General features: G+C 47.0%; 1 protein-coding gene across 8 annotated transcripts in view; it reads right to left on the bottom strand.

Annotated features, from left to right (window-relative positions):
- Wdfy3 (WD repeat and FYVE domain containing 3) overlaps positions 1-19,662 on the bottom strand; it is a 231,511-nt gene extending 211,849 nt beyond the window's left edge. For 3 of the 8 annotated variants that reach the window (XM_038344784.1, XM_038344820.1, XM_038344811.1), the window contains exon 1: positions 13,466-13,814. The gene's annotated coding sequence lies outside the window, so the exon portion shown is untranslated. Of the gene's footprint in view, positions 1-9,168; positions 9,362-13,465; positions 13,815-19,547 lie in introns of those variants that run through there. The other 5 variants (XM_042055892.1, XM_038344840.1, XM_038344802.1 and 2 more) reach the window with 4 other exon arrangements.
- Between the last annotated feature and the right edge of the window lie 1,207 nt (positions 19,663-20,869).

The following is a 20,869-nucleotide window of genomic DNA, read 5'->3' as shown; positions in this document are numbered from 1 at the left end:
TCAGTAAATTGCCTGCCTCTGCCTGCCAAGTGCTGGGATTAAAGGTGTGCACCATTATCACCAAACTTTTAAAAATATTAGCAAATAAAAACTCACAATATATACTTAAAAGCATAAATCAAAAGAAAATGAAGTCTCAAACAATATCAACAGCACAGAAATCCAACACACAGCAGCCTGACTACAGAATGAGACCTTGTCTCCAAAAAACCAGCCAAACATTACCCACTGAATCACAGATGTGATTGCTAGTCTGGGCATATCTATGAGACTCCACTCCGAGAGAAGCTGCAGGCATCAAGTCAAAAGAGATGCTCCTTACAGCAGAGACAACGGAGCCACTAAAACCCAAGTGACCGAATGGTTAGCCCAGAAGCCGGCTATGGAGCGGGGCGGTTTGGTGTCTGCCCTATGTGTTTAGGTTTTGTTTTGACCAGATGTTTGCTTGCCATCCTCCCATGGCATCCCTTTTAAAATGTTTACTCTGTGCTGTCATGCACTGCAAGTGTGTCACCTGTCTGTTCGTTTTCAATAGGGACTCACAATGAAGAGATCAGAATTGAGAGCTTCAGAAGAGGGTTCCTAACAGCATTGGGACTGGCAAATTCTGTGAGGACTTTAGGAGTGGACTGACAGCATTTTACATAGAGAGAGAAGAGAAACTTCCATGGTCAGGTGGTAATGTCAGGATACAAAGTGTCCAGTTCCGGTGTCAGGATGTCAGGCAGAGGGGTTGGGAGGGTGAATCTCCACAGGTGTCTTGGCTGTGTTTAGAATCACCATGAGAACACACCTCTAGGTGTGACCAAGAGCTTGTTTCAGAAAGGTGTGACTGAGTCGTGGAGCATCTTCCTGAATGTAGGTGGCACCGTGCCAGGGGCTGGGTGCCAGACCAGATAAAAAGGGGGAAAGGGGACCTTGGCACCCTAGTTCATCTCTCTGGCGGGAATGCACATGCAGCTCCCTCACACTCCTGGCGCCATGTCTCTGGCTTCACCAAAATTAACCTCCACTCTTTAAAAAGCACTTACATAACTGAGAAGTTCTAAGCTTGGAGAAAGCGTTTGTAGAACACGTAACAAACTGGTATTCAACATATAGAACAAAGTATCAACTCAGAAGAAAGCCAACAAGTGTGTAAGTGCACAGCAAGTGTGGTGTGCACGTGGGTGTAGTCTGCAGAGACAAGAGATCAGCCACAGGTGCGTGCCTTGTCGGTTGTTTCTCCACCTATTTCATTCATTCATTCATTTACTTACTTGAAAGAGATCGCCCACTGAATCTGGAGCTCACTGATGAAGACAAATGAGCTGTCCACCCTGTCCCAGGGATCCGCCTGCCTTTGCCTATCCGATACTGGGGTCACTGCCCATGCTGCCATGCCTGGTCTTTCACACAGGTGCTAGGGACCCAAACCAAGGCCCTCACCCTGGCATAGCAGGCTCTTTACCAAGGGAGCCATCTCCAATTTTAAAAGGAACAAAAAGCCAACACATACAAAAACACAGAAAGGAAACACAGGCATGAACTGGATAGGTTGCCGTCCCCACTATTAAGGGAGACCTGCCCCTTCACCCGAGTCTGGGAAGACCAGAAAGAGGGGTGGGGAGACTGGAGAACTGAGCTGGCCTGCTAGGAACATGGCTACTATAAGTCAAAGGGTAGCAGAAAGCAAGCTGTTGTCTGCAGTGAACTGGTTTGGGATCTGTGCAGATAGACACCTCGGGCTTCAGCCACTGTTTCCTTCCTGGTTGCTGGAGTAGCAAGGGCCTCTTGCCGTTCCTCTCTAAACACGCGTTCCTCTCCTCTATCATGCAGACACAAGTAGGCACAGTTTCAGCTCTAAAATACCAACCAACAAAACCAGTACCCATTTGCATGATGGCTCGGCCTCTAGCTATGGCACCTCAACTTGTATCTGGGTTTTCTTCCACAGGAAAAGCTGCACCCAATCTGCACACTTGGACCGGGTGCTCTGGTGCACACTACTGAGACAGGAGGCTGCCAGGACACCCAGGCCAGCCTGGGACAAGACAGCAGAACCTTGCTACAAATAACCGCGAATCAAACAAACAAACAAGACGCACTGACACAGTTATCTCTCTTTTTGGATGTAAGCAGAAACAGAAGCAGGAAAAAAATGGGGTTACCAAAGAGATGTTCTAACCACTTCTAGGAAGGGTGTGTAGCTTTTGATTTCTGCTTCATGGGAATGGCCCTAAATGTACAAAGAGAGCACCTCAAGGCAATTGCCCTACATCACACCTCTGTATTCCGACTCTGGGAGGGACCAATATCTGACCTGAACAGGACTCATCTAATCTAGTCATTTGAGCAAAGCAACCTTAACAGGAGGGGACTCAAAACAGTTATGTCTAAAGCCTGCTGCTCAGCCTAGCGTGAAGGCACAGGCCTATAATCACGGCACAGGCCTATAATCACAGGCCTGGGAGGCTGAGGCAGGAGGATAATAACAGTGCCAGGCTGTACCACAGAGTGAGACTGTCTCAACAATAAATAACTCCTGCTAATGAGGCCCAAGAGCAGCTCTCGTTCCTGCTGCTTAAGCTCCATGGGTTTGTCACCAAATTTCCCACGTGGTTCCTTTCTCCTCCAAGTCCAACCAAAAGTCATGCCAACGCAGCTTGTGCTGGGACGTAAATGAAAGCCTGGAAGCTCACACTTACCATGGAGTACCCTACCAACCATGCCTTCCCTAACTACCATGCCTTCCCTAACAACCATGTCTAGCGTGGAAGCTCACAACTTACCACGGAGTGCCCTAACTAACAACCATGCCTAGCGTGGAAGCTCACACTCACCAGGGAGTGCCTTAACTAACAACTATGCCTAGTGTGGAAGCTCACACTTACCACGAGGTACCCTAACAACCAAGCCTAGCATTAAAAGCTCACACTCATCAGGGAGTGCCCTAACAACCATGCCTTCCCCTTGCTTCCTGTCACTCCGAACTGCAGGTTTGCCTCCTGCAGTGACACGAGGACCTGGGGCCTAAAGTGCTTTCTCACATCCGCCTATTCTGCAAGGAAGCACATTCCCGCGCAGCTCACTTCTGTCTGTGCACCAGTTCCTGTGGAACACGGCACTGGGAAGCAGCAGCAGATCTCAGCAGTTCTCAGCGCTCTCGTGATGTCACACAGTGCCAACTGGGCAGACTGATGGTTACTCATTAACCCTGGAACCGATTTTTACCCTGAAAAGGCATTTTGCATGAAAGAATGTCAAACTAACCCTGTTTCTACCCCACCCCCACAGCATGCTCCCCAGGATGGACAACCAGGGTTTCTAGATCTTTCTGTTATAGCCATCTGCTCCTCGTTCACCACCTTAGCCCTATCACAGCTAAGTTATGATGAATAAACTTCTGTTTCTATGTTTTTGGCAGTCCCTAGCCTGGTCCCTGTCTAGATACTTCCTATGACCAGACCTACTTTCAAACACCACTCCCAATCCCAAGGAATGGTAGCAAGCCACTCTCCAGAGCCCAGGGCCCGCAGAGAGAGCTAGCTGAAGGCCACCCAGACAGATCCTGTACACAGAGATGCTTCTGCTCATGCATGAGGGATCCACACATCCCATCACAGATTCCATGTGTGTCGTCACCTGAATTCTCAAGAACAAGAAGCTGGGTGGGGTACTCTCAGGTGCTCTGCCTCTGGCATGGCCTCCAAAAACATCTTTTGAGCCCTTGCTCGGCTCTACTGGCTGGAGCTCACGTCTCTGGGTCTAGCCCATCCAGGCTAACACCAGCCATCTTCCCAGGTCCGAAACTTCCAGAGTTTTGGCCAATAGCAAATACAAAGAAGCTTTAATAAAATCCGACAAATAGTAAACACAAGAGATAAACAGAAAGGAAAAGAAAAAAATCTTAAATGGTCTGAACCTGACATACTACCATAAAACAATTAAAACAATGCCATAACACAGGAAGGGTTGCTGGATAATTAAAACAATACCATAATACAGGAAGGGCTGCTGGCTAAATAAAACAATACCATAATACAGGAAGGGTTGCTGCATAGTTCCATGTCAATCACCAGACTACAGTCTGTAACTATAGAGAAAAACCGTGTGTGTGGGGGGGAGAGATTGAGAGAGAAAAATATATGAATGACTGAATTGCATTTTGTAAAGTGATTCTACTACAGAATATTGAGATGAACATCTGGTTCCCAAGTTTTAGCAGAGATCTTAACACAGAACTGACAGTGTAAAACAGAACAATAACATAATGTATATATTTGACCACATAAATCCATGTCTCTTGCAACCAATGCTGAAAGTCCAGCACAGAGGTGCACACCTTTAATCCGAGCACTCTGGAGGCAGGGGCAGGTGGGCTTCTGTGGGACTGAGGCTAGCCTGGTCCACAAACAGAATTTCATCCAGGCCAGACAGGCTACATAATGAGACCCTGCCTCAAATAAATAAATAAATAAATAAATAAATAAATAAATAAATAAATAAATAAACAAAATTTATGATACTTCTCCGTCCATTAGAGTCTTCGAATGGGATTCCCACTGCTTTATCAGAATTCTGTTTTCTTATGAGTACAGTCCCACTGAAGATGTTCTAGTGACTGGCTTTCTTTACAAGTTTGATACCCACATAAAGAACAAACTGCAAATGAGGTCCTCTTTAACATAAGCAATAAATACAAGGAGCCAAGATTGGGGGGGGGGGGGGGGGAGAGACAGCATGTGGATTTGCCGAAGGCCCTGTGAGGCCAGAGTTTCAGGACAACAAGCTAACAGGCTGAATTGGGAATTCCTAAAGGCAGTGAGGCAGGAAGCCAAGGACACTGGGGAGCAGGTCCTCGGGCACAGGTAATTCCTCCGAACCTAGACTAGCAGACGCAAGCTCGTGAGTAGGAAGCAGCATCTTCCCACTTCATATTTTTCAGCGTATGAAGTGGGTATTTAATAAAGACGTGCTCAGGGGGAAAGAGGACTCAGGTGGCAGAAAAGGTGTGCCACTCATCCTGCAACACAGCTAGACACCAGGGAGGAACCTGTGCTCAGAAGTGCTGTGTGGAGTGAGTCCTGAGACCACATCCAAAGCATTTCCCTACAGACTCACTGCAAGATGCCCCTCACAGCAAGGACTTGCCCGGCTCACGATCTCACCCAGCCAGTAGTTGTCACTGAATCTTATATTCCTGTTTCCTGTGGGAGCAGATGAAGTCCTGACTGAGTGCGTGTGTAGAGTTTGGCATGAGCACGGCCATGACCAGGACCCCAAGGCCTTCCCGGGTCAGGTTTGGGGGAAATGGCAGAACTCTCCCCAGCCCAAATGCTGACAAATGTTGACAGAGTGTACAGAGAGCTTCAACCTCAGCTTCCTCTTCCCTGGCATTCGCAGCCTGAGACTGGTCCCCTACAGAGGCCTCACACAGAGACAAGCTAGCCTTCCTTCACGTGGTAACTGCAGATAAATGCAGGGAGTGTCCGGCTGATCAGTGCCAGCACAGCCCACCCAGTCCCCGCTTTCCTCGTGACCAGCACTGGCCCAGTTAGGGCTCCAGGGCCGAGACACCGTGCTCTGCTTCTCCACACTCTATTCCTGTGTTTAACACTTGCGTGTTAAAAGCCCACTTCACCACTCACTCATCTGGGTAAGGCAGGAACTGAAGCAGAGATCATTCCACACAGGAATGCTGCTTACTGGCTTGCTCTCCATAGCTTGCTCAACCCTGTTCCTCGTATAACTCAGGACCACCTGCGCAAAGGTGGAAAACCACTCAGCGGGCTGGACCTTCCACATCATTAGTTAAAAATCACTAATCATTAATCAAAAACATGTCCCACGCACTTGCCCACAGGTCCACATGAAGGAAACAGCTCCTCAGCTGAGGGCCTTCTCCCAGGAGATTCCAGTTTATGTCAAATTGATTTAAAAAAAAAAAAAGCGCAGGAAGGAAACTGAAGGAGGGAGCACAAACAGCCGCCGCCTACCTCCAGACTATGGAGGGAGATTTCCAAGCTCTGACAAAAATTCAAATTATCCTTAACTCTAAACCACACTCGGCACTATGAACACCTAAGTAACAATTAGATGCTGGGGTGCCAACAGTGTTTCCCATTAAAATTGTGCTTCTTAAAGGAGCTTTTCCTTCTCAGCCAGGTGACTCTCAGGCAAAGCGACAGTTACACTCCGGGCTACACTAAGTTGGCTATCAACAACACTGCTAAGAGCAGAGGCCAGAGGGCAGAACTCTTTCTAACCCCTTCCCAATGCCAGTAACCAGCCATCAACATTTTGTAAAAGAAACATCCATCATGGGGTGTCCCTCCCATGGGCCCAGCCTTAGGCTTGATCCCGGCAGAGCAGAGGGGAAAGAAGAGAAAATTAGTCAGATGAGAAAAACTCAAACTATATGAAAACCCAAGTCAGCATCTCTCGTAAAATACACTACTCATCTCCAGGCTAATGAACACAGAGCACAGCAGCATCCTCAAGGACGGCAATGGGCACTTTCACCCTAGCCTGCCCCAACCACACAGGCGCATGCCCGAGACTGCCAAGGCCCTGAAGCATCTTCAGCAGCTGCCGTGCCTTCCCCCTCCTTCTGAGAGGGTATAGCCACCTATGCTAGCCCATGATGCTTACGTAACCTAAGAAGCTGGGCGACACCCAGCTTATTTACTCTGGTGAGTCAGATGCGAATCTAGGTCTCTGAGGAGAGGGAGGTGGGGACACAGTGGATATTATGATACAGTTCCCATCAGTATTGGTTGCACAACTAATACTAACTCCAAAGATTTTTGTTCTTCATAGCTCTGGGGGATATGCTTCAGGCTAGGCTAGTACCCTCTGGCATCTACTCTGAGTGACCCGAGGTACCACCCCATCACACAGGAAGAATCCATTTGCCCTCCCCTGCCTCCTGTCACCTGCCACACACCCAAGCTCTGTCCTTTTCCCCCCCAGACATTCAAGGGGGCCACTGACAGCCACCTCAGCAATCCTACATTCCGTAAAGTCCTGAGATTCTTTCAGTGCTACTTGACCTAAAAGAAATAAAAACACTGCAACCACTGGAACTTCTGAAATTAAAAAGAAAAAACCAGCAATATATCAATTTTCATTTTGGCCAAAGACACAAGTAACCTAATTCGTTATGAAGTTTGACAAATCAAATGAAATACTCAACACACATCTGTCATCTACCCAATAGACTGTGTCACCTTACAAGGCATAACCTAGAATATGATCTGTAGGCTCTGCGTCCATGGATGGAAAGCGTGAAGGGCGGGATGGGGCTGCCCAGCACATGGTCCATGGCAGACTGCCTCCCTAGATGTACGAGACCTTGGACTCAACATCTGGCGCCACGAAATGTGCAATGTGTCTACAATGACCATGTAAAAACTTTGTAAACTTTCTTGTAATACTCTCCTAAACACTACAGGACAGGGAGCATTTACTTAGTGTTTCTATGGTGTTAAGTATTTTATTTTAGGTATTTTATGTAATCTACAGCTGTATATAAATTAAATGCAAATACTATACCATTATAAAGAAGAACTAGAGCACCCTTAGATTTTTATATCCCGGGTTGTGGAGCTAACTGTCAATAGATCCTGGGGGCATGCCAAGAGACTAAGGCGGTCATCCTAAAGATGCCAGTGTGGACGGATGCTCCTTAAGAAACTAAGGATCCAGGGCCATGCTGGAGATGCTCAGCAGCTGAGAGCACTTCCGGCTCTTACAGAGTATCCGAGTTTAGTTCCAGCAGCAACATCAGCAGCTCACGAGGGAGGGCCTGCAACTCCAACTCCCGGGGACTTCTGGCTTTCCCTAGGCATGCATGGACGTGATGTACTTTCACAAAGACATGCACAGAGGCACACATATATGCATAAATAAAATGATAAGTATTTCTAAAAGAAATTAAAATTAGCATTATTTATGAGCCAACAACCCCTCTGAAATATAAAGAACTGATGACCTCACGTTACCACAGACATGAATGATGTCATGTATGTTCACTGCAATGTTACCACAGACGTGAATGATGTCACAAAGGTGTGTATGTTCACTGTATGTTACCACAGATAAGAAAGTATCTCAGTGTCTGTTGATGCCAGAGTAGATAAAAAAAAAAAAACTGATATGACACCCATCTACTCAAGCTAACTACCTATCTACATATCCATTATTCAGTCCTAAAAGAGGAGATCTTGCCATTTGCCACAACATAGATAAAGCTGATGGACATTATTTTAAGAAAACTAACCAGACACAGAAAGAGGAAGAATAATGCAGGATTTCATTAGCATGCAGAATCTCAAAAAAAAAAAAAGGTAAATAAATAAATAAAAGATGAAACACACAGGTGGAGAACGAATGGCGGCTACAGGATGGAGGGGCGGCAGGAAACAGGAAGGCGTAGGTCAACGGATTCAAAGATGGGTCATAATGAAGTCTAGGGTTCTAACCATGTAAAGATCGCGGTAATAAAGCTATACTGCGTATGAGGGTCCCGCTAATGACCCAATCTCAGCTGCTCTTCACTGTCATAAAATAAATGCTGATGGCTGCGTCACTAAAGTGCCTGCCATTCAAGCACGAGACCCGAGTCAATCACCAGGACCCACGCTGAAAAGGGTCCTGCACGCTCAGTGCTGGGGAGGCAGAGCTAGGGAGTCTGGGGCTCGCTGGTCAGCAGTCCAGCTGAATCCAAGAGCTGCAGGCTCAATGAAAGTCTGTCTCAAAACAAAAGGTGGGGAGCAAAACTTCCATCTAGGTACACATGTGTTTGCACACACATACACACCCACAAGCAGTGCCACAGATACATAAAATGTTAAGATTAAGAAAACAAAAAGTTAAAAGCAAAACCAAAATGGCAGTGTGAGATGGTAATACTGTTCCATACAGTAGCTGTTTTAGTATGTGTGTCTCTTGTAATATTATGCGTATGCCTTACGTACTATAAACTTATTTTTAAAAAGGAATCCATGCTAGGAAATACTATTTCATATAATTTTATGATGACCTAGTTATACAATGTTTCAAAAGCAAAAGTAATGTTTTCATGGTAAAAACAACATTTTCCCAGCCTATTACTTCACTTCTGTTCCCTGAGTTTTGGGGTACCTGCCCTAAGCCTCCCCTGGATCAGACAGTAAGACCTTCCACCTTCTGATGCTGTGGTCCTGGTGTAAGGAAACTTCACAGTTTTCACCAAGAGAATTCTCTCACTCCTCTGTCATGCCGGCCAAGTAGCACGCAAGAGTTCTCCTCATCACATGGATGGCGGTGCGCTCTCAACTCAGAAAGTGTCCACAGAACTTCTGCACACACCTGGTAATCATTTACTCTCTTGTCTCCACTGCACAAAAAAAAAAAAAAAAAAAAAAAGTGTGGGCAGCACAATCTCGTCCTGACATCGCTATTGATGAACATTTGGGAAAGAATCACAGAATTACCATTAAGGATTGTGGCATCCCAGGCAGCAAGGATGATCCCTTTTGCTTTTAATTTAATCAGTGCATGCTGCAGAAATAAATCAAGCTACACAAAATTATCAGGCAATCTGTACACAACAATTAATCTAGAAATAAGTGAGGTTTTTTATTATACACTTATCTACTTCAATATGATATTTGCCATCTCAGTCAAACATAGTAGTGAAGCCTGCACATGCCAGCATTTATAAGGCTGAGACAGTCTGTGCTCCAGAGGGAGACCCTGTCTCATGAAACAGGAATGACATCTGGCATCTAGATAACCCAATCCCGTGTTCTATAAACTATTATCACAGGGAAAGAACGAAGAATTAGGAGTCAGAAATACTGAAACTTTAGTCAAAGAAATCTGATTATAAATTTACCAAGTGATTTCTAGGAGGAACAGAAAAAAGAAACGTGTGAAGCATGCCCACAATGTGAAGCTGCAGAACTCCTAAGAGGAACAGGAAACTCATTTTATTTTATTTCATTATTTTGAGACAGGGTCTCATGAAGCCCGGGCTGGTCTTCAACTGCTAATGTAGCAGAGGATGATCTCGGACTTCCGAGCCTCTCATCTCAACCTCCCCCAGGCTGGTATTAGGGGAGCAACACCATGCCCATGTGCAAGAGGCTATAACCCTGGGCCTTGTGCAAGCTACACAAAGAATCTACTAAGCGAGATAAATCCCAAGCCTTTAGCATTTATTTTCCTAAGACTTATATACTTTTATGATGATATTATTATGTACATTTTACTCAACTATTTAACAAAAACCAACTCCGTGCCTATGTTGTGTTTGAAAGGTTGCCCTGCCCTATGTATGACAGTGCTCTTTATCTATCGATTCATCTGAGTGCACTATGAACATCCCTCCTTCCCCCAAGAGCTCCTCTACACCGAGCATGGGCATACTGACACTAAATACCCCTGACTGATGACTGAGCTCTTCTTCCTCTGTACTCTGTTTCAAATTAGAAATGAAAGTACCCAGTAAGCCAATTTAGTACTTATTAAAAGAGGAAGTCTTAATAATAAAGCAGAATTGTGAAAAATGCCATGTAATTAAAGTTTTACATGACTATTGTAGAAAACGTAGGAAAGAAACCCCTTCAGCGGCCATCTGTAGAAGGGGGGTGGGGCAAAACACCAGCATTTCTGCACTCATCGGCCGCTTTTCATAATAAAATGCAAGTTGCTTTCCTACAACTACACAAGTTGCTATTCGCATTCGGCAGTTAGCCGGGCGACAGGAACAAGAGACTGCGCTCGCTCGCTCTCTCTCTCCCCCCCCCTCTCTCTCTCTCTCCAGCTTGTAAATACTTCAGAACAATCAATAAGGTAATAAACACAGAATTAACAAAGGTTCAGTGAAATTAAAACAGGTAAAGCGTTTGTCCAAACTTGTGCTTAAAATATACTAAGCAACTTTCATAGTTCGAGAAAATACAGTTGTAGGAATTCTTGTAATACTTCCTAACTCATGTTCACGAAATGTGGTTTACATACACAGAGTAGCTAGAGCAGGCAAAAACAGCAGGCAACACAAAACCGCTGGGCCTAACTTCCTAATGGACTAAGTAAATGAAGGCCACGTACCATACTCTTTCCTATTCAAATGGTAGGCTTCCTCAAAGTCCAAACCAGCTAAAGAACTGAGGGGAAAGGCCAGGAGGAACCATCACACAGGAAGAAGAAGTTGGGCCAGTCTGGTACCGAGCATGCACAGATCATTACCAGTCATGTACGGATCATTATGTGTTGAGCACATACCTACTGTATGTCAGAAACTCCCTTGTCCTGTGAGCTCCTCGTACACGAAGTACCCAAGGCTTCAGAAACTGAGGAAAACAAACTAAGAGATGGTGTAAAAGAGTTCAGTCGTCAGTATTTAGTCAAGGACCTGGGATGGAAAGGACTGGTAAAGAGGCTGGACAGGCTAGGTGAGCTGGACGTGGGCCACAGCTCTGTAGACTTGTAGAGTTAGAAGCCTCTCTCCTCGGCTTGGACACTGTCCTGTCACAGTAGTACCAGAAGAAAGCTTGAGGGGTCAGACCACAGGAGGGTCAGAGAGCGGAAATGCCTTCGGAAAATGCTCAGTCAGTTCGTAGGTTCTCTGACATCCAAAGGTAGTAACCACTCTTTATACCGACCGTGCCTTCCCACATGTCTAGGTGATTGGAAATTTCGAATCTCAGCTTGCAGTCTCACCAGAGACCTAGCTATATCCTGTCTACGCCAGCTCTCTGTAGGCTGGAGATCAGTTTAAGTCCTGAGCTTGCTGGAGAACGGCAGCTTCTCATCGACACAATGCTCCTTTGTGGGACATTGCAGAACAATAATACAGAAATGACTAGCGGCCTTAACACCGTGGAAAACCACACTGCATCCACCAACACAGTGGTGCACAAATGGAAGCCAAGCTAAAAATGAATTCTAGGGGGCTGAAGTTTAAACTGAGAAAAAAAAAAATCACATCTTTTATTGAAAAACCTCACGTGCACATACGACCACTCTGACAGGAAAATAAAGTGAAGACCCCGTCCAGGTGGAAACACTAAACCCCAAACAACGGTATAGAAGCTGCTAGCGGAATCTATAGCTTAGGTGGTCAAAATATAACACAATATAGAAGATCAATAATCCAGCATTTATGAGCTATTGCGTTCGAACTCCTGGACACAATGCCTTTTGGTTAAACAATGATGGGAGGAAAGACTCATATTACTAACAGACATTAAATGTTCTGCCTCCAGACTTAGATCCTCTGCAGAATTAGCTCTTAGGTCTCACTCCCTATGTCCTTCCCCAGAAGTTCCAAACACAAGCAGGAACTTCAGGGCTTTGGAAGTCTGAGGATTAAGGGTCAGGCCGCTTAAAATTGCAGGTAGCAAACAGCTGAATGTCCAGGATGACAGTAGAATGATCCAGAGTTGAAAGTCTCTAATGGAATCTAAGACATCTAGACTCAAAAACCCACCCCCACCAAAGTCCTAAACCAACAGGGCCGAGTAAACAAACTGCACGGCAATTCTCTGTTCAGTCACATGAAACCGTAAGAAATGACACTGGGTACACAAAAATGTTGCTAGGTATTTAAAATTCTGCAAGACCATATTTCAAGTTGTATACAGAATTTATATTCTAGACCTGTCAATGTTTGCACATAAAGACAAATGAAGCCATAAAAAATTAGCTTGAAAAAAATCCCTGTTAAAGAAAGGCAAAGAAGAGAACAGGTGAGCCAAGCCCTCTGTAATGAACCCCCGCTTTAGCTTGGAGTTAGTTCTCTATTTCCTTGCCACTGTGTTCCTTTCCTGTGGGTCACCTGCCTAGTGTGTGGCATCTCTTGAGAATGGCATCAGTGTTGACAGAAGGTCTGCAAGTCCATCATAGAGAAACGCAGTCCAGGCTTTGCAGGCTGTCCGTTCGAAGAGAGCAGAGAAAAACAGCTAACAGAGTTGGCACACGGATGGATATGCACTTGATCGCTCTGACCACGTGTTTACTGAGCCCCTATGCACACTGCTCACCATCATAAGATCCTCAGTGTGCAGCATAGGCCGCATCCATAGGAGCTATGAGTCCCGGCAGTGTGGCTGGGTATCTACTGCCCAGTTATCAACAAGGAATCCCATTTTCAGCAATTCCACAATTTCACAAACACGAAACCACTAAAACAGGAACTCAGAAACTGAAGACAGAAACCTAGGCCTCGTCCTCTGCCCACAAAGCCACCGGCCTAAGAATGAGAGTAGGTACAGCATGGGAGATCAGGGGGCGCAGGGGCCAGTGCGGGTGAACTGACCTCTGAACTTTCAGATGGAAGCCGGATGCATCTCTGTCTTGGCAGAGAATGCGACATGGCAAAAAGTTCCTGAGCTTAGAGCTCAAAGTCCCTCCGCAAGGACAGGGACTGCGGCTCCCCTCTGGCCTCTCCGCAGCCAGCCTTTCCTTCTCCCTGCCCGCATCCTCCCATACCAACCCTCGGCAGTACATCTCTCAGAGCTACAGTTTTTCCTCTCAGCTGCTCCAGATTTCTTCTCTTCCGGAGAGGCTCTCTCACACAGTCCTCTGTTAACGGCAACCCCACTCACATGGCGCCCAGTCCTGCTGTTGCCCTTTGAACCCAGTCTGTTCCTCCATGGCACTCCAGGGATACCGGGACTGGCCAGCTAACCTGAACACTGCAGCGGAATCCAGAAGTCTTAAGGCACTATCCACGTAACTACAACAGCACAGCACGCGCTTGTTATCAGCGCTCCACAAAACCCTCTCTGAGCTGAGTTAGAGCGTTCTGCCACCTTGCAGTGTGCACTGCAGACAGCAAGCCCTTGGTGCTCCTTTGTAAACTGCACCAAAAAGTGGCTGGCAGAGACGGGACTGGGGAAGCAGGGGGCAGGTCCCAGGGACCTTTGCCTTCACCAGGGCCAACCGTTTCCACGGCAATCTGATAGTAACTCTGGAGATTTGAGGGTTCCATGCAGGGAAAAAAACTGAAAGTCTGCAAGTTCCTAGTTTTCAGAATTTGCAAAGACAGAATTCACTGTGGAAAGGGTATAAGGGGCATCTATGGGCAAATGGGAGAATGGAGCTCAGATCATTACAGGATCTCTCTAACACTTCAGCAGACAGACAGGGGCTGAGAGCCAGCTTGGGGGACGAGAAAGAGGCTGAGGGGGAGAATATTTAGACAACAAAAGCCATCAGATCTGAGGCTTCTGTGAACGTGGGCCTGAGGGATACGGAGGCATGGCTGAGGACTCCGGGGTCTCAATCTGGTTATGGCGCAGGAGCTGAAGAATCTAAGCTAAACAGGCAGACAAGGTGGACACACTTCAGGGAGAAGGCATCAGAAAAGTGTCAGACACGCTGAGGAGGACAGGCCTGAGCACCAGCAGCTGAATATTAATACACAGATCTAGAACTCAGCAGTCTGGTCTGGGCTGGTTTGTTTTATTTAAATGGCAGTTAGAGGTGGGACAATCAGGAAAAATATTGCTGCCTGACCGTAATCCTACCTATCAGGAGGACGATGCAGGAGGAATCACTTGAGCATAGGGAGACCATGCTCAAAAGGAGAAAAAAGAGATCACAGACACACTATTTCAAAATTGTAAGAGAATGCCTGGGCATCAAATATGTTGCTCTATCAGAAGAACTAAATATAATCTTGTATCATCACAGAATCATAGCCTTCCATGTTGATAAAGTATATAACAGAAAACACAATAAATAATAAAAATGATAACAATAAATACCAAATATACTTAACCAAGCATATATATTTAAAGGGGATGCCAAAGTTATTCCTATACTAATATTTTTTACAAAACCTGAGATCAAAGTCTACACAATTAAATGTATCCAGTCTATAAATGCCCCTCTGACAGAAGACTATCAACATAACTCAATAACAGAGCACACATTTGCTGTTTGGCATTTTCTCAAGTTCTTTCTCAAGTACTCCTTCCTTACTTCCTTTTTTCTTTCCTTCCTTCCTTCCTTCCTTTCTTCTTTCCTTTTCTTCCTTCCATCCTTCTTTCCTTTTTTTCTTCTTCCATCCCCACCTCTTTCCCTCTCTCTTTCCCTCCCTCCCTCCGTCCCTCAATCCCTCCCTCCCTCCCTCCTTTCTCAAGTACTTCTACTGGCCATCCTAAGTATAGGTGAGATTGGGTAATGACAGCAGAACTCAAAAATAGCATGGCTATTCAGTCTTCCTCCGCTGTGTGTGTCTGCGTGTTTGCGGACACCCCAAAGTCACCTGCTTATACCCTGGGTGTCTCCAGGTAGACACTGGTTCTTGTAGGAAGTGTTGACCAATGTGAAGTCTGATTCTTGGGACTCCCCACCTCATATACCCCAGGCCGTCATTTAGGCAAGGCCCTGTCCAGCGGTCTCCTTCACTCAACTCTAAGCTCTGCCGTGACAACTGTTTTGCAAGCAACATGCATGAGATGCTTGTTCTGAGTGTAACAAAGTCATGAATTAATGAGAGAACAGACGAGGTTACACAAGCATGTCTTACGTTGCAGGTCCTCAGACTATGGGTATGATTATTTTCCTAGTAATCTGATAAAACTGCTAATAAATTTCTAGCTACCATTTCTTATAATCCATTCCTAACTGATGACATAGTATTCTAAAAATAAAGAATGCATTTTACTACTGAAACCTAAATGCTCAGGGGCTGGAGAGGTGGCTCAACAGTTAAGGGCACCTACCTCTTTTCAGAGGACCTGAGTTCAATTCCCAGCACCCACAGCATGAGGCTCACAACCGCCTACAAAGCCAACCCAAGGGAGTCCCAGGCCTCTGACCTCTAAGGGCACCTGGCACATGCATACAACATAATTAAATTGAAATACTTTTAAAATTTAAATGCTTATAAGGAATATACATAATGCAACCCAACTCTTTTACTGCCCTCGAACTCGCCACTCATCTGAGGCTAACCTTAAACTCCTGGTCCTCCTGCCTCCACCTTCCACGCACAGGGATCACACCTAGCTTTAGCGTTAGAACTGTAAGCAATCAGTCAATGAGTCTTAAAACACAGCAGTGAAATCTCTTCAGGGCAAAGCTGAACTGAAACCCAAGCAGCACCTGAGAATTTTTTCAAGCCTAAGTAAAGGTGGAAAATAAAATTTGGTAGTGATCTCTTTACTAAAAGCTAATTCCACAACATGAAAGGTGAAGTACATACTAAGTCACCCGAGAAACAGCCTTGATAACTCATCAAAGCGAGACCATGGCTAAGACAGCTGAGACAAAAAGGTACTGTGTGAAGTATCCATCCTACACTTCCTGTTGTCTCAACCACTCCTGGAAATAAGAACTAAGGCAAAATGTAAACAAACATATTTGCACATAATATACACACAAGGAAGGGCTAAAGTAAGATGGGCCAATAACAAGTGCTGACAGCGGTGTACTACCACATCGTGGGTAGGCGTGCAAAAGGTATGGTCGTTTTGGAAAACAGTTTGACAGTTTGATAAAAGTGCATCGATACTTAGATAGGACCTGAGAGTATCACCTCTGCACACTCAGTCCAGATAACTAGACCTGCCTGCCGAAGTTCAAAATATCTCCATTCATAATTAACCAAAACGGAGAACTCACACGTCCATTAATCATGAATGGACAAAATGGGGACCATGCTCCAAAGTCATGGTACCCGGCAGAAAAGGAAACTCAGCATATGCTGGAGCTGGTTGGTACCAGCTGAACAGCACCCTTGGTTGAATTGTTACGACTTTGCCACGGTGGTTTATGAGGCTTAGTATAGGCTGTGGCGATTATTACACTACAGTAATCCACAAATGTCCCAAGTCAGGGTTGGCTTGCCTTTTGTCTTGTTTTGTTTGGGAGAGTAGGCTGTTAGCATTTGCCAGCCATGACTGTCCCACTGCTGGGTGACACAGGCATTATGCTGAATGCATGAGGACACAAAAGGCAGCATTCTGTATGAGGCAACTGCATGGTGTTCCACAGAAGACATTGATGGCTGCCAAGGTTGAGGACTAACAGCAGAGAGTCACGAAAGGCTTCCTGAGGTGGTAGAAGGTTCTGCTTGTCTACAGTAGAGACTGCCCAGCTGGACATACAGGTAAAACCTCACTGCAGGGAGATGATATCTAAATAAACCCAACCACGGAAAAAAAAAAAAAACTAGCCATGTCATTAATTTGTGAATTATATTATGGATAAGAAATGCATAAGACATACAGAAGGGGGCTGGGATCAGTGCACACACCAGATTAACAGATCTATACACGACACAAATGGAAAAGAACATGAAACCACAAGGGGAAGGTGAATGGGTGATCACGGACAACACTCAAACCAGAGGGTACCTGATCCTGGGAAGGATGCTACAGGAATGGCCTCTGGGTGTGACCCCAGAGCAGGGTGCACACAGGGTCACCCAAGCAGGGTCCCTACCACTGAGCCCTTTCTATTGCAAGCCTCAGCCTGTGGCTCCAGTCTGCCATATTATGATCATCTTCAGATGTTTCCACTTCTAATTGATGTCCTGAAACATCAGTTACTCATCTTAACATCTATCAACTGTTGCTGGGCAGTGGTGACACACACCTTTAATCCCAGCTCTTGGGAGTCAGAGGCAGGTGGATCTCTGTGAGTTCAAGGCCAGCCTGGTCTATAGAGAGAGTTCCAGGACAGCTAAGACTGTTACACAGAGAAACCCTGTCTCAAAAAATCAAAACAAAAAGCAACCATCTATCAACTGTCCTCACTGGCTCTAAATTTAGACCATTTGGGTACTAAACTTTCAAAATTGCCTAATTGCCCATCTGTACAATGGAATCAACGTTTTCCTAACCTCTGCTTGAGCATGCATGAAAACCCACGTGCTATACTGCTATATGATCGATCACAGACATTAGACACAATTAGGTGGGAAGGCAGGCACATAAATTCATTTTTATTTTTTTTAGGTGGTGTCACATGTGTTGCTCAGACCAACTTGAAACTACTAAGCTTAGCTGTTTCTCTTGCCTCAGCCTCCCAAGCACTGGGACAACAGGTGTGGGCCACCACACCCAGGCAGGATATTCCTTAACTAGCATGTCCAGTTGTTCATAATTGTTGTGGTCCCATATAAAATGGGGAGGGGCGGCACTAGCAAATGCTACATTCTGAGGATAATTTCTGGAAATTCCAAGATCCTGCTGAATGAACCACATTAGCCGTACTAAGAATGCCGGATGTAAACAGGCTTGCCAAGCTCAGAACGCTCAGAGAACCTGACACTGGAATATTACACTACCATTTAACTTTCTTTCATATTTTTCCAGTAACTTCAGAACCTCATGCTTCCTAACTCATACCACATTCGTGCAGAAATTTTGTTAGGAGCATATTTTTACATGAATGGATTTCAACTAAGGAAAAGAAACTATTTCAAAGCCTGTATTTCTAGTTGCTTGAGGCAGAGCTGTGTTCTAAGTATTATCATACACAATACTGATTTCAAACACCATGAGTTCTCAAACCTAATGCAAAATGGATTTTTTTAAACATAAAAGCATATCAAGCTAATCCTTACACTGCAGGGTCCCATGAGCTGTTATTTTTCTTTTTAAAGACAGATTTATTTTTACTAAACCTATACACTAACACTACATCCAGTTTCTCTGTATAACAGCATTTCTTGGGTTGTTTTGTTATTTTTACTTGTTAAACGTCTTGATCATGAAAACTGATTGATCTAAATCTGCCTGACGGATACCAGCCTGGAAATACGCTGTCTCGATGCACAAGGTTTTGTTTTTCTGTTTTGTTGGTTTTTCAGACAACATAATAACCACTTGGTATTGACCGACCATGCCTATTAGTGAACGAAAATAGTTTTTCATATGCATAAGCACCATTTTCCCACAGAAAACACTTAGCCACCCTTGAGGCACTGAAAATCCATGCTTATGGTAAACATGCTAGATCTGATTTCCTCCCATTATGTCTACGAAGGAAGATCTCAGAATCGGTCTCTCGGACTCAAATCGTCAAAAATCAATGGGAACGCAGCACCTCCGATGCAACCGATCGGAAAGGTCACCGCTGCCTTTTAAACCCCGCCATCACCGTGGATGTTGGTGATGCCACCACATCTCCGATGCAGGACAGAAGCATCCTAGGTCCTTTCCACGGGGAAGGGTTTCCAGCTCAGGGCGCAGAGGGATGAGCCAGGAGAGGCCCGCGGCCCTGGAGACGGCACCCAAGGGATGGAGGCCGCGCTCCGCGGCGCCCTGGCGGAGGAGGGGGGTGGGGGGAATCTAGGAATGGTCACCCGGAGGGTCCGCCCCGGGGGGGGACCCCAGTTCCCGGGACGCCGCCAGGTTACGCCCCCGCCTGCCCCTCCGTCCGCCGGCCGGGGACCCGACGCCGACGGCGCCCTCTCCAGGCCCGGCGGAGGACGCGGGTGGGGGAGCGGCTGGGCCGCGGCCTGTGCCCGGCGGCGAGCGCGGGGCCGCGCGGACAGCGCCTCCGCCCCGCAGGAACAAAGCGCCCCGCGGGCGGGCGAGCGGGCGAGCAGCACTCACCGCGGACCGGCGAGCCTGGATGCGGGGCCCGGGAACCCTCCCAGGCCTGGCCGGGGCCGAGCGCCCGCTGCAGTCCGCGAGCTGCGGGGCCGGGGCCGCCGGGCGACAGCCGCGCTAGGCGGCCGGGGCAGCGTCGCCGCCGCCGCTCCCTTCTCCGGCCCGGGTCCCTGCTCCGCCGCGTCTTCTCCCTCGCCGGGTCCCCGCCGCCGCCGCCGCCGCCGCCGCCTCAGCCTCGGCGCTGCACCGGCTGCTGCTCTCCATCAAGGCCGGGCCGGGCCGCGGGCAACATCCCGGAAAGTGAGGGCTGGTGGCCGTCTCCCGCAGCTGCTGGTGGCCATCTTTAATCCTCCTCCTCCCGCTCTCTCCACCTCCCGCGCCGGCTGGCTGACGGACGGCTCGGGATCCTCCTCCCGCTCCTCCCTCTCCTCCCACCAGGCCGGCCGCAGAAATTGCAGCCTCCCGGGGACGCCGGCCCCTCCTGCCTTTTCCTTCCTCTTTCCTACTTCCTTCCCTCCCCGCCGCTGCTCCCGCTTTCCCGCATCCCCGGGGTGCGAGCTCACACGGGGTCCGCGCCCCTCGCCCTGGCTTCGGGGCTCCCCGGATCCATCCCTCCCTAACCCCGCGCGGTGCTCACCCGCCTTCTCCGCGGGTGTCTCGGGAGACCCTGCCGAGAAAGGACCGCTGCGCACCCCCGAACCCCTACACCCATGGCTGGATGCTGTCACCAGCGATGACAACACACAAGCCTGCGTTCGTTTTACTCCGACTGGAGTATAAAAGAGCTGCCCACGCTAGCTCTTTCACTACGCGGCCTCGAACCCCCCACCTTCTCCCGGGGGCTCGGGATCAGGATGTGCCCAGTCTCTAGGGTTGTCCTGGGTCAGTGACCTTGAGACCATCAGCAGAGGTTTTCGGTTTGCCCTTTCTTTCTGGAAAGATGCATTATTTATTTATACCTCCATAGATCTATAGATCTGACCAACACAATGTCTGGACCTAGTAATATGTATTGTTAAACCTAAAACAGCTAAGCGGGCATCAGCTTGTCTCTGTTCCTAGTCAACCCAGCAGACCATTCGGGTCAAGCTTCTGTTCTGGCAGCGGGGACAAACTGAGTCAGCATGAATGCTCGAACTCCTTCGAACAGCTCAGAGTGGGGAAGTGGCACTTTACAGAAACTGGAAACATGAGCTTGTTTTTCCAACGCTGCGATCTGCAGCAGTTTCAGGATTTCCTCTAAGAAAAATGAAGCAATTTGGACTTGCTGTTTCCTTTTTTTTAAAGCCAGTTTGTGTTTGGAAGTGGATTCCGTTGTAATGATT

The sequence above is a fragment of the Arvicola amphibius genome, chromosome 1 (genome assembly GCF_903992535.2).
Source record: "Arvicola amphibius chromosome 1, mArvAmp1.2, whole genome shotgun sequence".
In the NCBI taxonomy this organism is placed as follows: domain Eukaryota; kingdom Metazoa; phylum Chordata; class Mammalia; order Rodentia; family Cricetidae; genus Arvicola; species Arvicola amphibius.
This window is presented reverse-complemented; position numbering and strand designations above follow the sequence as displayed.